Raw genomic sequence first — 13,910 nt, 5'->3', positions numbered from 1 at the left:
CAGAGGTACTACAGTGACACGGAACATTTAATCCTCCAGACTCAGAAGTTCAATGTCCACAGCGCCAGATCAATTCCAAACGAATACCGCTATTACTCCAAAACCAAGAGAGATTACCTTGAAAGCATTCCACCAAGAGACTGGCCTGTACTTTTTGGAGTTATGAAAGACAAAAAAAAAAAAAAATGCCGAGAGATTGTTTTTTCTTTTTTTTCCTTTTCTTTCCTTTTTTGGGGAAAGGGTAACAGGACTTTATTGGGGAACAGTATGCACTTCCAGGACTTTTTTCCAAGTCAAGTTGTTGTCCTTTCAGTCTTAGTTGTGGAGGGCGCAGCTCAGCTCCAGGTCCAGTTGCCGTTGCTAGTTGCAGGGGGCACAGCCCACCATCCCTTGTGGGACTCGAACCGTCAACCTTGTGGTTGAGAGGACACACTCCAACCAACTGAGCCATCCGGAGCTCAGTGGCAGCTCAGCTCAAGGTGCCATGTTCAATCTTAGTTGCAGGGGGCAGAGCCCACCATCCCTTGCGGGACTCAAGGAACTGAACTGGCAACCTTGTGGTTGAGAGCCCACTGGCCCATGTGGGAATCGAACCAGCAGCCTTCGGAGTTAGGAGCACGGAGCTCCAACCACCTGAGCCACCAGGCCGGTCCGAGAGATTGTTTTGAATTAACACATTTTTTTGCGGGAAACGAGTAAACTCGTCATATCGCCTCTAGTTGGAACCGGCAAAAATTTTGCAAAGTAAATAAATAGAGACCTCTTTTTCAACTAAAACACTGAAAGTTTCATAGAAAAATATCAAATAGATCGAAAGATATGAATATTTTACGGAAACTCTAATTTTGGCGAGAAAATGTCAAAAAAGCCCCGCGTTAGGACGCGATTTGGCGGGAAAATGCCCGCTTACAAATTAATAGACTAAAGGAACTTGACAACTAAACAGTGTGTGATCCTTGATTCGCTTTTGAACCAGGAAAAACTTACTTTATTTTGCTACAAATGACATTGATGGGACAATGGCAACACTTGAATAAAGGATGTAGACAGGTGACAGTACTGTGACAATGGGACAGTCTTGACTTAGATCACTGCAAAATGTTTATAAGGGAATGTGCTTGTTTTAAGGAAATACTGAAGGAGGGTCATGTGTGCAACCGATTTATAATCACTTCAGAAAAATACGCATGTGTATGTATATACTTGTATTTATATATATACCGGCGGTGCCAGAAAAACGTGTACAAGTGGACACTGTGGTCAGTGCTGTTCAAGCAGTAGTTCGCCATCATCAGAAGTGTCTGGACGCTGATGGGAACCACTTTGAGCACCTCTTGCAATTGCAGACGTCACATTGTATTCGTTCATCTTTTGTTATCAGTATATGAAAGGCCGGACAATTAAGTTCGCAAACTCTCCACCATGTAAGTGCACAGTGGAAAGTTATCAAACTTAATTGTCCGACCTTTTCGTATATTGAGTATTACAATTTTAATACAGTTTTTTCTTTTCTTAAAATGTGTATACATTTTTGGCACCCTCTGTATATATGTACATAAATAAGTGTGTGGAGATAGATAGACAGAGAGAGAGAGAGAGAGAGAGAGAGAGAGAGAGAGAGAGAGAGAGAGAGAGAGAATAGATAAACAGAAAAAGAATGTTAAAGCAAATATGGTAAAATGTTAATTTGGGAGGATCTAGGTAAAAAGTATACGAGATTCTTTGTACTGTTTTTGCAACTTTTCTTTACAAAGCTTTAAAAATCATTATGATGCAAGAAGTACTTTGTACCCAGTGGATATGATTTAAACCAGTGTTTCTCAGTCAGGCTGAGTTTGCCCCCAGGAGACATTTGGCAAAGTCAACATTTTTGGTTGTCACAACTGGGGTGCTAGTGGCATCTAGTCCTACACAGGACATGTCCCCAACAAAGAGTTATCTGGCCCAAAATGTCAGTAGTGTTGAGGTTGAGAACCCTGATTTAAATACTTGAGGAAGAAGCAATATTCTTTGCAGATGTCAGCCACAGAGCTGTTGACAAAGCAGCCTCGTTCGACCCAGCTGCCACCCCCTCCTTAGCCTGCTCGCTCCGTCTCTGGTCCAACACTTCTGCTCATTCTGCCCACCTCTACCAAGTACATCAGGAGTCGGTTTCAATGGACACGGACTTGGTCTGCCGAGCACCCCTTCCCTCCCTTCTTCTGGTACCAATGCCTCCCTTCTTCTGGGAAGGGTTCTTCTCCTAACTCCCACCACGTAGATTGGATGGGGGCTTCAATATGTGTGTGGACCGTGCTGCCATGGCCACACATGACTGTGCCCAAATTGGGCCAGTTCTGGTACCTTCCGCTTCCTACCAAAGCTGAGAGGTCCAAGGCAGAGGTGGAAAATCGGCTACACTGACGCCACAAGCCAGGCTGTCCGGCCCACAAAGCTTTTCACATATTTTCATTTTGTTGCCAAAACTCGAAAGGAGCCATTTCATATTTTATTTAAAATTTTACTTCTGGTGTACGTGAATCGGTAAGATGTCAGTGTTCCCAACTGTAGGCATAACGACTGTACTTATCTCCTGGGCGACAGTGACGACCACAATGTAATAAAGTAAATACGCTAATATATATAAATGGGTGTATCTGTCACACAGAAGGGCCTCTGAAACACTCTACACTCATTTGGGGGGAAAAAGAGTGCTTAGCTGCATTTAAAAAATGCCTTCGCTTTTCTCAGGTATTACAAGTGCAAAACTACTTACATGGGGTGCATTTGGGAGCTCCACGCCTGGTGTGGCGTGGCAGGCACACAGCTCCCTTCACCCTGCGGACAGCAGTTTCAGACCAAGACAGCTGGTCCGTGTGGGGCGGCGCGTGGTCACCTCAGAGAGCGCACTCGCCCCCCAAAAGAACGTACCTTGAGACAGAGGTTTCTTTGATGGGAAAGACAGACTTTTTCTAAGACAACAGAAACCCACGCAAGTAAGAATACAGACCAGATGCCTCTTTTCTCCAGAATAACTCGGTCCAAAGCCATCGGGGGGCCTGGCAGGGAAGGTGAGGGGTGCGGCAGCCTGGAGCTGGGCGTCAGGGGTCAAGCGCCCAGGACAGCAGCCATTTGGATGGGGACCTCGGGGCCTCACAGCCGCCGTGGGTGAGGAAGGCAGCCAGCAGAGGGGCTGGCACCGAGCGGACTGAGGAGGGGACTGGCCTGGCAGAGACGTGAGAAAGGAGTCACAATACAGAGACAGAGAAATCTAGGATGAGCCTTCTGCTGCTGGATCAGAATTGAGGTATCAGTGTGAATTCATGGGGGGAGGGGGGAGAGGAGGCAGAGGGGGAGAGGGACACGGACAGACATACAGACAGAGGGAGACAGAGAGACAGAGGGGAGAGAAAGGGGAAGACGGAGAGAGAGAGAGAGAGAGAGAGAGAGAGAGAGAGAGAGAGAGAGAGAGAGAGAGAAAGAGAGTTAAGGTGTGCACTACTGTCCCCTGGCTTCGTCCCCTCGGAGCCCCCGGAGCACCCAAACGGAAACGAGCTCATCTAGAGCCTAGACTTTGGTTTCTAAATACCATCCCCGACTAAAAGGAACTGAGCTGATTCTAGGACTGGGGTAGCGGATTATAAAATGAGTCTGGGAGATCTTACATCTGGAAAGGAAGGAAGAGCTTACAGACTCATGATGACATCTCAAAAGGACATAGAAGGACATAGAAGCCGTGAGAAAATAGCTCCCACGGGCCAAATGTGGCATATTCTGAGCATCGCAACAAACAGAGACAGTAATGAAATACAAGCCACAGGGTACAAATGAAATTCATGGCCCGTTCTGTTAATTCATTAAAAAATATATTGAAATTCTAATGAGGAACAGGATACTTATGTTGTCTGTAAACATTTTCCCCCACAAAATATTGATTGATTTCAACGCAAATAAGAACAACTTCACCGTAGAGGCTGGCACACACGAGCTTTGGTCAGGGCCCCAAGTGAGCACCACTGATATCGTGACAAATTTAAATCATGCATCACCTGATACAATGCAATGGGAAGAACAGAGCACCCCTTCTGGGACACGCCCGCCAGGGGCGTATCTCTGGGATCTAATCATGCAGAAACGTCAGACAAACCCAAACTGAGAGACGTGTCAACAAAGTCACTAGCATGTAACCTTCAAAAATGTCAAGGTCATGAAATTCCAGGGACGACTGAAGTGCAATAAAGAACCAAGACACAAAGGAGATTGTGGAGACAACAGGGGATACGGAATTAGGGAGTGAGGATCGGGTAGTAACGTGGCCTGTTGAGCGTTGCAGTTTCGTGAGAGCATGTCTGTTCTTAAGAAAACACTACGCAAACCTCAGGGCAGTTTGCATCTGTTCAGTCAGTGATTCTTAGACGGCCCAGGGGACAAGACTTCTGTGCACTCACTCTTGGAACTTCTCTATACGTTTGAGCTCGTTTCAACAAAAACAACACACGTCCAATTATGCTCCACTATGTGAGTGAGTTTTATTTGTACATGTCAATGTCTGGAGGACACAAAGTCCAACTCAGATAGTTCCAGGGCTTTTCATGGGGGCTACTTATGGAAAGAGCTGTAAAAGTGATGCCGGGTGGGGGCCCAGAGATAAGGAACGGTGGCAGACGGCAAGGTTTCATTCTTTTTTATGGCTTAGTAGTATTCCACTGTACACGAGAAAGACAAACACTGTATGATTCCCCTATATATGTGCATTCTAAAGAACAAAACAAACAAACAGAAACAGACTCATAGATACAGAGAACAAACTGATGGCCGCCAGATGGGAGGGGGTTGGGGCTGGGTGGAAAGGGGAAGGGATTAAGAAGTACAAATTGGCAGTTATAGAAATAGTCATGAGGATGTAAAGTACAGCACAGGGAATATGGTCAATAGTATTGTAATAACTACGTGTGGTATCAGGTGGGTACTAGATTTATCAGGGAGGGTAACCTCTTAAGGTATATAAATGTCTAATCACTATGCTGTGCACCTGAGACTAATATAATATTGATGTCAACTGTAATTGAAAAATCAGACAATTGTTTTAAAGAAGAAAGAAAAAGAAACCATGGGAAACAGGCGCCATCAGAAGAGGCAAGACGGGAAGGAAGTGTCACTGAGCCCAGTGACAGCAGGAGCCTTTGGCAGGGCCCCCAAATAGCAGTTAGACTCGTGGGGTCAGAAGCACAGACAGCAGGTGGGGAGTAAACCCCTAGCCTCTCTCCTCTTGCCGTCCACTGGCCAACTCCAGATGGCGTCCCGCGGGCATGGGAATTGCACTCTGCAGGGATCAGCCTTCCAGGGCCCAGAGTAGGATGGAGGAGAACGCGGATTGTATCTGGAACATGGACAAATGGGGTGGGGGAGCCAAGCTACGTTAACCCATTGGACCCTTTTCAATACCTATGAGACAAGTCCTCCCAGACCCATTACACAGATCTGAAAACTGAGACTCTGTGGGATCAAGGAGCGTGCCCACATCTACACAAGGGAGCGGGATTTGACTCAGGCTTGTAGGAACACAAAGCCCTACTCTTGCCTCCCAAACATGACCTATCAGGTGAGGCAGAAACAAGCTCCTTCTGAACCCTGCCTTTGTCACCTTATGTGGTGACTTTTCTTTGTCTTCTCCACTTGTGATGCTCACGTACCTGAATTTGGAGATGTAGGAATAGGTATTGGTTTTGATTTATTTTCTGGCTCCAATCACTCACCTTTTCTCTGCTAGTGGCACCCCAATTTTCCTCTGCACCCCACTTTCAGCCCTCATAAACTCCTCCCACAGCTCTTAGCCAGAATAATGAGAGTATTTTACAGGCCAGGTGGATTGATTCAGAAATGGGGCATGAACAAAACAGAACCAATGAAACACAGCATGACTTTACTGGACGGATGTGTGATGGAGGGAGGAATGAATGAATGAATGAATGAATGAATGCCAAAGCAAACACAGCCCAAGAGAAGGCCACCGTAACTGGAGGTGTGCTGGGAGGTGGAGAAAGTCGTGATGTTCTCGCCTTAGCTGTTTCTGCATCCGTCCAACTGGAGAAGCAAGCCGACCTCCCATGAGCTGCCCTGAGCACCTGTACACCTGTAAGAATCGGCCATCCAGCCGGCCTGTGGTTTCGTTTTGTTCGCTTGGTTGGGTGCTAATGGCCTTGCCCACTGGGTGTCCACTCATTTGTGTTTGGGCGTCAGGCCTCTGCACTCCAGGTTCCAGCAGTGTGGGTGGAGACGACCTCAGTGAGTTCCAGGCCTAACCAATCAGAGACTCCATCCCCTCCTGTCACAGCGACTGGCTCAGGGTTGGGTCAGGGATTCCAGGAAGTCCCATGAGATTCACTCCAGCGTTTTCTGTAATCCTTTGGGAAGTCACTTCCTTTCTGTGTGTGCTGTGTGGACAGAACATAGACCTGGAGCTGCTGGAGACAATGGTGACACCCCAAAGTGCAGCGAATAAAGAGGAAAGCGGAGACCAGAGACGGGGAGAAAGCTTCTCCAGCGACACTGACTGATCCTGGATCCAGCGGTGCCTGAAGTCCACCTGGACTTCCCAGTTCCCTGATCCAAGACATTTATTCCACCCATCATTTCCTTTTCCTTCTCTTTTTTAAAAAGTTTGTGGCTTTGATGCCATTTGCGTGAGCTGGGTTTTTCTGCGTTCGTAATGAAAGGAGTGATAACTAATAAACTAAATGACTTGATGCATATTCCAGGAGCATTTCCATTAGGCAGGTGGAGAGGGTTTTGTCTCAGAGCCTCGAACACAACCCCATTGTTTCCAGTGGAGACAACACCAAGCTTCCAGTGTGACATCTGTTCGTGGTGTAAGGTTTTTAATTTTGGCTTAAAATCATCACGAAGTTGGAACAGCATGAGGAAAGCAGAACCAGCTTTCTGTTTTGCGTGTGTGTGTTGGGGGGTGGGAGGTGATGGCCTGAAAGTCCCTTGTGTTCATTTTGAGACTAAGAGAATCCCTTTGTGCCACAAAGAGCTGCTAATGAAGCAGCAGGTGCCAAAGTGGGTGGTGTTATATCCACATTTCTGTAGCATCTGAGTCCACAGAGACAGTGTGGAAACACAGCAGACAGCAAACATTGTAATTACGGGGCCAGAGGGACCAACTGAGCAAGAAAGATGAAAAGAGTCAACTGCAGAGCTGGGTGAAAGAAACTAGCGTCGGGGAGACCTGGGAGCCGCTCTGGATGGTCCTAGTTACTACAAACCCAGAGGGAGGAGGGGGGTTAAGAGAGTATCAAGAGTATTATGAAACTAAGCCAAATGGAATTAGGTCTAAGCTGTATTTAAGCGTGAAGTACATCAAGGGATATAAACTGCTGGCTCTCTCTTTAGGTTGATAATAAACGGAGACCTCAGACTTGACCAGATTTTTCTATCCTCTGATATTGTCGAATCCACTCTTCTCCTGTGTTCTACGCTGTCGTCAGTTATTTTTAAAATATTGATGTGTGGTTTCTATTAGTTACATTCTGTGCTGCTTTTTCTCCGTGGCTTTGAGGAATATCCATACGAGAATAGCTATGATTTATTGAACTGTTACTATGTGCCAAACCGCACCGTGTGATGTGTTGAAAAGCACCCAAAACATAGGTCCACTCAGAACCTAGGAACGTGACCGTGTAAGCTAAAGATCTGAGATGAGATCATCCTGAATTAGGGCAGGCCCCGAATCAATGACAAGTGTCCTTGGAACGCAGAAGGGGAAAGACAGACAGAAAAGAAAGCCACGTGAAGATGGAGGCAGACCAGAGGGAGGCAGCCCCCTCCACGGGATGCCAGGAGCGAAAGGGACGCTGAAAGGAGCAGAGGAGGATTCTCCCCAAGAGTCTTGGGAGAGCGCGGCCCTGCGGGCACTGGAGTTTGGACTTCGGCACCAGAACCACAAGAAAATAAAGTTCTGTTACACTGAGCTCCCCTGTCGGTGCGAACGTGTTACAGCAGCCTCAGGAAACACACCGTACTCAGTGCCTCGCACCCATTTTCCATTAAACATTCTCAACAAGCCTGCGATGTAGGCAGTATTACCTCCGTTTTAGAGAATAAAAACTGAGGCTCAGAAGAGCGACCCTTTACTCAAATTTTTGCTCCACGCGCACTCGCTATCTAAGATGATGGGACCATATTTGTTGATTTTGCACCCAGCGCCCCTCCCACCTTCTTTTGTAACAGCTCTTCCGTTTTGCACTGGGAGGCGTGAAGACCCCATGCCCTTGCATACAAAGGGTGGCACTGTGGTTCAGACCGTCTGACACTTTTCTAGACAGATGGGCTTTGGCAACCTGTTCTCATCTCTGGCTGCACCTTAGAATCACCTCAAAAGCTTGTGAAAAGAAAAAAAGATCAACCTTGCCTCTATGCACACCTCCCCTCCACCATCACCAAAGATCCTGGTTCAATCGCTTTAAGGGGTGGGCCCGGGGATTGGCATTTTGGGGGGCTTCCCGGAAGATTCTCAAGTTTAGCCAAGGCTTTGGGCTTCTTTCTTCTTGGAATCTAAAACAGAAGCCTAAAGACAAAAACAAATGAGGCGGCTGGAACTTCTGTATCCCAACAGAGGCACAATTCTCAGTATAGGGGGCGTGAACTGGAACTGCAGGGACCCTCGGACAGGCACCTTCCGACCCTCAGGAAGCCTGGTCCTTTAGCCGACCTTCAGGGTCATGGGCTCGCAACCCTCATGCTGTAGGTGGCCCTGCTATGTTTCTTCTGCTAAAACCAGAGGCTTCTGACCAATTCCACCAGGACCTGGCAGAACTGAAGCTCAAAGGAAAGCTTCCGCTTCTGTGAGAACAAGCCTCCCTAACTCACCCAGAAGTGACAGCTCCCGTGCTGCGGCCATGGAAGGTACTGAGGGAGAAAGAAAAATGTTCCCCAGGGCAGACATGCTCTTCTAGAACAAGTGAGTTAGGATCCCAGACATGCGTAGGTGTGTGCTAACCCTCGTGACATACCGTGTCTCCGGGAAAGTAAGACCTCGCCAGACCAGCAGCTCTAATGCGTCTTTTGGAGCAAAAATTAATATACGACCTGGTCTTATTTTTAATACAATATAAAACGGAGTCTAATATAACATAATATAATAAATATAAAAGACCGGGTATAATATATAAGACCAGGTCGTACATTAATTTTTGCTCCAAAAGCCGCATTAGATCTGATGGTCCAGCTAGGTCTTATTTTCGGGGAAACACGGTACCACTAAGAGCACCTTAACCAGAAAAAAGAAATGCACACACTGTGCAAGATAAGGCATCAGTCACTCTGGGAAAGTATCTTGGAGATTCTGCTAATTCAGACTCTGGTTCGGTTGTATTTTACCTTGTTCTCTCCTTAAAGGCAGTAACTTTGAAATCCCTAACGTGTATAAACACTTTTGTTCAGCTCAGCACACAGGTAAGAGAAAAAATAAAGTCCCGCAGAGAAAACAGCTTCAAGGGCATAGAAGTACCCACGCGGACATAAAGGCAAGCTAATTCAATGTAATTTTTATCCTTCTTCTAAGTATATACAAATAATCTCTAAATGAAAATTCTCTTAGCCATACCTCGGGTATAAGATGCATGCATTTGAAAAAGATAATACGTAAAGAAAAAATATATTGGGGATACACTGTTTTAACACAACATAGGAAGTGTATCACACAATTTGAATGTAGGCTTTGGTTAATGAAAGATGTATTTTGTGAGCCTTAGGACAATGACTGGAATTTAAAGAGATTCAAATAAGGAGCCAATGTGGAGATAAAATGGAATCATCAAAATATATTTAACATAAAAGCAAGCAGAAGAAGAAGAAAGAGGAAAGAACAGATGGACCATAAGGAAACAAGTGGGATGGTAGATTTTAATACAAACATATCAATAATTATATTAAATATAAGTGGTCTAAACACAGTGATTAAAAGACAGAGATTATCAGATGGGCTAAATAGGCAAAACCCAACTCTGTGCTACCCATAAACAACTAATATTAAATATAAAGATACAGATTGGTTAGAAACGAAAAGACGGGAAAGATACACAATGCAAACACTAATCAAAAAAAGACTGAATATCAGATGAAATAGACCTCAGAACAAGGAATATTCCCAGAAACAAAGACGGATATTACCTAATGATAAAGGAGTTAAGACATAACAATCCTACATGTGTGTGAACCTAAAACAGTGTTTCAAAATACATGAAGGAAAGCTGACAGAACTAAAAATGAAAAGTAGACAAACCCACAACGTGGTTGGAGATTTCAACACTACTTTCAGTAACTGACAGAACAAAATGATAAAAAATCAGCAGGAATTTGAAGTACCTGAATATCACTACAGGCATCTGGAGAATCCCTGTGACCTTAGGGTAGGCAAAGATCTCTTAGATGTAACACCAAAGTATAATTACTAAGAAAAAAATTAATATATTACACTTCATTAAAATTTAAAACTTTTGCTCTTCCAAAAACACATAGTGGGAGAAAACACCTGTCAACACAAATTTAATAAAGAACTTGCATCTGTAATGTATAAAGTACCCTCAAAGACTAACAATAGGAAAATGACAACCAATAAAAAATGGGCAGAGATTTGAAAAAGACATTTCACTGACGAAGATATAAGATGGCATGTAAGCACGAGAAAGAATTGCCATCATCATTAGTCATGAAGGTGAGGATTAAAACCTCAAAGAAATGTCACTACCACTTGTTAGAATGGCTAAACAAAATCAAACAAAACAATATGGATAACATAAAGTGGTGCTAAAGATACAGAAGAAATGGAACGCTATACATTACTGGTGGGAATGTAAAAGGTTCCTAGGTTTGAAAAGTTTGCAGTTTCTGATAAAGTTATATGTGCAGCTACCATACCCCCAGCGGTCCCAGTTCTAGGTACTGACTCCTAAGAAATGAAAACCTCGGTTCACACTAAAACCTGTTTGTGAATACGTACAGTGACTCTTTTCATAACCACCAGAAAGTGGAAGTCACCCAAACCTCCTTCATTCAACGAGGAGATGAAAACACCAAGGGTGGTGCATCCATTCAACGGAATATTCTGCAGCATTAAAAAGGAACAAATCACCGATCTCTAGGCAAACAGCGAACCCACTGTGCTGAGTGAAACAGAGCAGATTCAAAAGCTGCATACCATGCGATCCCATTTTTATGGAATTATGAAAAAGGCAAAACTACGAGGACAGAACAAAGCAATGGTGGCCCGGTGCCTGGGGAAGAGAAAGGAGGTGGCTGCACAGGAGGGTAAAAGGAGTGAAGGACATGCTTTATACCTTAACTGTGGTGATGTTTACATAACTGTGCATGTGTCAACACTTATAACTCTATATTCGAAAGGGTGGATTTGACTGTAGGCAAAGTATACCTTAATAAAACTGATTTTTAAACAAAGTGGGTCGCTGTAAAAATAGTCCATCAATCAGACTTTCCATTTATGCCATTAATTCAGTAAGACTCCCTTTCACTCCAATTACTATACCAAAGACTCGTTTTTATTAGCCTTGCTTCTCATGACTATGGATGTGTAGGAACTATCTAAGACTTCCGCAGGCTCCGCTCTAACCTCTGCTCAAGGAAGTGCTAACGACGCATATAATTGAGAGTTCTGCGTTTTCTGCTGCCTGTCTCTGCCACCCTTGTGATGAAGCTCAGAGTGAGGTGAAGGAACAAGGCTAGGGGAGCAAACTCAACAGCTGAGGGGGGGGAGAGCAGGTAGGTAAGGGGGGGTAAGGGGGAACTGAACACACGCCCCATCCAGGGCTGGCAGAGCAGCCGCACGCTTAAGGGAAGTTGTCACTCCTGATTTTCAGATGTGAAGTCTCCCAATTGGGGGAGCCTATTCAATAAAAAAAAAGAAAGAAAGAAAGAAAGAAAACAACCCACTAAAACAGTGTCACTACTACAGGTCCTGCAGTTTGCAAGCACTAGTCGCAAAGGAGAGCAGGGCCAGCCAGAGTGTGGTGGTTTAATAATATGGCTTCCAAGAAGCTGGAATCACCCCTAAGACGCTTCCAGATGGCAGGGAGTTTCAGCTTGAGCGACAGGAAGGGGAGGGTGGAAGTCAGATGCAGGCCTGTGCCAAGTGTATGACTGTGTGTGTCGTAAGCTGCGGGGGGACGAGATGTGACCGTCATTCTCTGGTGGCAGCATCCATGTGGGGAGCTGAGAAGCACCTCTCCACCGGGATGACCCCTCCTCCTCATGAAACCTGTGGCCGGCCCCAGACCCCTTATCAGAAACTCAAAATCCCCGAAGGTCTGACAAGGCAAAGGTTCACTTGTTTGTGTTTAATTCATTGGGTGGCCAATGCTGATCTACAGTGAAATGAAGCATTTGGGGTCCTCATCCTCTTGTGTGTGATTTATCCTCTTGCATGTTTCCTGCAAAATTACCAATGTGTACAATTAAAGGGTGCACCTCCAGACCAGTGAGGGGGTGTTATACAATGTACGCATATGACCACATGCCTGCCTCTATCTATCTATCTATCTATCTATCTATCTATCTATCTATCTGCCTATCTATCTGTCTAATCTACCTGCTTACCTACCTATCTTGCCATCCAAAGATCTCAACGATTCTGAATCTTGAAACACATCTGGCCCCACAGATTTCAGAAGAGAGATCATGGTCCTGAATGACCTTCGTAGACGTCGCCTATGGGACTAACAACCTAACAACATCACACCTCTGATGGTATCTCAGCCCACCACCACCTTTCCACCACTTTATCTAGGGCCAATTCCTGAACCTCTCTCTCAAGGACACTTCACCTCACCTACCTCAGCGCATCTCAACTCTTAGAAAGACTCCCTTGTTTCACTGTGGGGACGGAGCCCCAGAGAGCAGTTTCCAGGCTCTCGGCCTCACATGGAAAGGTGCTGGCTCCGGTAGTAGATGGCCATCAGCTGTGACTAGTTGGCCATCAGCTGTTACCGGTTAGCCATTGGCCACTAATATAACTGCCGTGGCTGAGCTAGCAAGCGCGGACTGCAGTTAGCAAGTGCGGTTGGTGGGTTGGTTGGCAGAGAAGCAGATGGCAGATTGCGGATCGTGTGGCTCCTGCTTCCTGTGTCTCCAACCCAGCCGCCAGCGAGACTATACTGGTGTGACTCCCCTATCTATGGCTCCGTGGGTGTTCTTTTTTGGCCTCACCATATCCTGTGTTTTTATGCAGGGAGCAGGACCGGAGACCCTGCATGACAAATGTCCTGTCCTCTGTATGGAACCTTACAAGAACGATGACTCTTCCAAATTGTGCAAATTACAGAGCCTCTAAACCCACAGTTGAAAATAAACATATAATTGGTATTAAAAATTGATCAGTGGTTTCAAAGATTCCAGAAACTAGCACTTAAATCCTTGGGCAGGAAGAGTCAGAAATGACTTTTTTTTTTTTTTTTTTTTTTTTTTTGCCTAAAAGACCGCACAAATTTAAACAAGGGTCAGAGAGCTTTCCTTTTTATAAGAAATTTTATGGGGCAAACATTTTCTTTGTGGAGGAATCAAAGGGGAACTGCGACTTTTGGTCAGGAGAAACAAAATGAAAAATACTTTGCCCAGGATGGGCTGCAGACTTATTGGTCCCCAAACCACGTGGTCAAGCAAAAGCAAGGAGACAAAACCCCACCCAATGGAGACTGCACTAAGCCAGCGGGAGGGGTGGGGCATCATCTCAGACGCCCCCACCCCTTGCTGTGTACATAGCATCCTCCAAACAAAATTCCCAGCTTCCCCTTCCCACCGAAGCGCTGCCTTATTCCTACGTGGGCATTTGCAACAGACACTACTTGAAATCAAACAAAAACCCATCAAGTGGAAAATGAAAGGAATGTGAGTTTTAATTTTAAAAAGTCCAAAACTGA

The 13,910-nt window shown here is 45.3% G+C and overlaps 1 protein-coding gene across 1 annotated transcript in view; it reads right to left on the bottom strand.

Annotated features, from left to right (window-relative positions):
• TMEM132C (transmembrane protein 132C) overlaps positions 1–13,910 on the bottom strand; it is a 248,787-nt gene that overhangs the window by 233,054 nt on the left and 1,823 nt on the right. The gene's annotated exons all lie outside the window — the stretch shown is intronic.

The sequence above is a fragment of the Rhinolophus sinicus genome, linkage group LG16 (assembly GCF_036562045.2).
Source record: "Rhinolophus sinicus isolate RSC01 linkage group LG16, ASM3656204v1, whole genome shotgun sequence".
Classification (NCBI taxonomy): Eukaryota; Metazoa; Chordata; class Mammalia; order Chiroptera; family Rhinolophidae; genus Rhinolophus; species Rhinolophus sinicus.
This window is presented reverse-complemented; position numbering and strand designations above follow the sequence as displayed.